A 3,986-nucleotide genomic window follows, 5' to 3' on the forward strand; every position below is an offset into this window, starting at 1 on the left:
TAAAAAGCATCCCTGCGTGTCAACAATATGCTAGAACACTTGCGGGAAAAATGCAGAGGGCGGTTGTCCTTGGGTCGCTCCGTGTTCTTAGGGTCCACGAGGACCTGATCCAAGATGTACAGAGACCGGTGCTCGTTTGTTCTGCTCACCTATATCTTTACTTAGCTATCAATTAAAGTATGTGAAGGCAAGGGAATTTATCATGAAGCGAGGAACCTCGAACTTCACTAGTCCTTCTGCATTTACCATATAATAATCCCTAGATAATATTGAGCAGGCAAGCAAGAGAAATAAGAAAACAGTATCTAAAGTCAATCCAAGCGAAAAAAATCCTTGAAGTTTGGCTTCTATCACCTACTGATAATTTAAAGATAATAAAAAATGCATGATAAGCAAATCCATTCAGCTTAGCTAACAGCTAAATTTATTTAAAATTTTAGATTTTATAGTATTTTGCAATATTTAATATATTTAAAAATAGATTTAAATTCTTTAATTGCCACCATAATAGAACAGAAAAAAGTTTCTTTTTAATTTTACAGATAATATAGTCCCCCATTTTTAAACTATTAGATCTTGTTAAATGTACCTGTAACAAACCATTTAAGAACCAAAGACGGAAGGTTCAAGTGGATGGATCAGGTTAGTGAATTCGGTAACAAGTTGCGCTTTTGAGCCATTCTATTAAAAATGCATTTAAAACATCTACGCACATTGCATGGAGCGCGATAAGAGATATTTTTAACTTCCGTTAAATCAGGCGGTAGCGCTTCGTCTTTCTGATCCAAGAGTCTAGGCTCTGGGGCTTGCTCCTAGAATTAAATAAATAATTACGAGAAAATTGACTCATATGCATAATACAAGGGGTTACAAGGGCCCAGTACCTACAAATATAATACCAACTGACGAAGATCGCAAAAAATTCATACTACAAACCCATTACAGATTAACATTCTGATTTTGAGGTCAGATTCTGATTCGTATTTTTAATATTTAAGATCCAACAATAATTTTCGATTAATGCTGTATTGATGTTAAAATTTAAGAATTTTAAATAAAGATCGAATATAATGTTCAAAATTTTAAGATTGTTTTGCATTTGTATAAAACTTGGTATAAGGGTTTATCTTACAGAGATTTCGTTGAAAAATATCCAAAATGTGAATTTTTTTAACCAGTTGCCAAATGAAACACACATACACTTCATACAATAATATTCAAAGCATTAACGTAGCCTAGAGTGTGAGACGTATTTTCATGGAAAAAGTTGTAAAATATAATTTGATTGAATAAAGTATATTGTATTTCATCTCGGCTTGTTCTTTCGATTATAAGCACTCCTCTACTACCAGTCACGTACAACGTAAAGTTTCTGCTGGGGAATGGGTGTTTAGTAGTAAATTTGGAGCGCAGTTTCCATCAGAGAAAAGGAATGTCAATCTTCTCCAATGCAGTAAATCACTCACTTCTTGACAGGTGCAAATTTCGTAGAAATATTTTTACTGATGAGGACGGTCGACGTACAGTCGAAAGTTTTATCAACTACTCAGGAAACAAGAAACGATTGACTCGTTTCAATCGTATTTCAAGTCGTATGAAATGTGTTTCTTAAGGCCATGTGACGAGAGGATCACACGACCAAACCTGGTTCTCAATTTTTCTTTCTCATCTTACGTCTAAACGAAACAAGGGATCACTCTGAAAGTTGAGAAAATAAAAGAGGGGGTAAAAAGTTCATGTCTCTGCTTTGTTGCGGAGGAAATTTGAAGATAAAAAATTTCGAAGAGAATACAAGTAGAAGGTAGATAAGTAGTTTTTCGTCCCAACTTACGTCCATATGGAATGAGATATCGTGTTAAAAATTTGGTGCGTTAAATACAGGGCACAAAGGAATGTGTCTCTGGTCCTATCTAATTAGGATTATGAAAAAAGGTTTTTTTTTCATAAGAGAAATACCGACCGTGCTGTAGAACACTGCAAAGAATTTTCAATTTCGTCAATGAGCTAGCTATGAGATTTATATTAATCCAAGTGGGGCAAAATAAACAAAATTGGTCACAAACATTATACACAAATAATGCAGCAACTAATCCTTGCACTCTAAACGCAAATAAACAATTTTACATCAATAGATATTACGTGTCTGATATACATATCAGCTGCTTCAGAGCAGCACTAACGCAGCGAGTAGATAATTTCGAACTTCTATGGGTCTGTGGGTAAAACAGATTGCATGGTTACCGACAGGGAAAGTTAGAAGTCAAACTTCTGCTGTAAATACTAAATACGTACGTCGATAATCATTATTTTGATAAATAAACTTTTTTCTTCCTCCAACTCTTTGCAAGGCCACAAACGGTCCTCTAATATTTATTAACATTTCCCGGCAAAAATTTCCGCGTTATTCAGGGTTTATTTTTTGATATGGATAAAAAAATATTGATCTTAGGGCTAACTTAATCAGCTGTTATACTCGTCACATGGCCTTAAAGAGGAATTGCAGATTGCTGATGATAGGTTAGAGGTACCAGTGAATCGGAGAAGTGATTATTTTACGATTCACCAAAAAATATTTCGTTACCGATTAAAAAACGACGTTTAATCCTAATAATACTATTCACGAAAGAAAATTACATACCAGAAAAAAAAACTTTATTTTTTAAATTTATAATCACTATAATATCGAATAGTTATTGCAGTATAGTGTCGTAAAACACAATAATCTGCCTCTTTCTTTCACTGCGAAAGAGAGAGACAGCGGCTGCGCATGCGCCATGCGCAAACCAAAAACACGTCCATGTTTACATTTTATTACAGTCACAAATATTTAATTCAGTGATTTGTATAATTTATTATAGGTTATTGAAAAATGTTCTATGCATATAAAATTGCATTTTACTAACATACCATATATGTAAATTTTATTAGAATTTAAATATTATAATTAAACTGTTTAAATTAATTTGATATTTCATTTTACGCAATTCATATTTATAAAATAGGTTTCTTATGATGGACATTGTTGAATCTTAATAATCCAATTAATTTACGTCCCTAACTTATCTGCATTTTTTAATTCAAATTTACTTGCAGCCACTTCCCATTTACTGCAATTAAATAATGAAGAGCATAATCTGCATTAAACAATTCATCGCACTTCATCAAACATCAATTGTATGATGCAGATTCATTTCTGTAAAAGCCCAGTGGGCACCGGAACATCCTAAAAACGTCCTTACGACGTCTTTCATTGTCCTTGGACATTCTTGGACATTGACATCAAGTCCCAGGGTCGTTTATAAAGACAACTTTAGGACGTCCTAAAGACGTTCTATGTCTGACCTAAAGTTGTCCCAAAGATGTCCGCAGGGCTAGTGCTAAAGACGCCCCAAAAAGACCTATAAGAGACATGATTATTTGTTCAGGCTAAAAAGTAAAATACCTCCCTTTGGGCGCCAGGACATCAAAAGGACGTCCTAAAAATGTCTTTATATGTCCTTCGACATTGGGAGTATCATGTCGTGCGTTGCTTGGCTTAAAATGTTAATTATCGTTTGTTTTTGTGGGGTTTTAAAATGCTATAACTTTAATAATTTTGCTTTCATCAAAGAAAGTCGTTGAGATAAATTGTTCGTGTTTCTCAGTACTACGGAAAACCATACATAGAATTTTTTAAAGTTGATATGCTAAAAAAAAGTTGTTATGATAACATTGTAAGGCTCCCCGAAAGAAACATATATTTACTCCTGACTTTTTTTCGTATCATGCGTTATTTGACTTAAAATGTTAATTTTCTTTTGTTTTTTAGGTTTTGAAAATGCTATGACTCGGAAAATTTTGATTTTATTGAAAAAAGTCATATGAATAAATTTTTCTTGTTTCAAAGTACTATGGACAACCGTAAATAGAATTTCCAAATCTGAAAAAACATGGTTTCGAAAATTTTGAAAATGTGCTCAGTCATTGAGTTTGTATACAAAATGGCT

This window comes from Belonocnema kinseyi, chromosome 1, assembly GCF_010883055.1.
Source record: "Belonocnema kinseyi isolate 2016_QV_RU_SX_M_011 chromosome 1, B_treatae_v1, whole genome shotgun sequence".
Classification (NCBI taxonomy): domain Eukaryota; kingdom Metazoa; phylum Arthropoda; class Insecta; order Hymenoptera; family Cynipidae; genus Belonocnema; species Belonocnema kinseyi.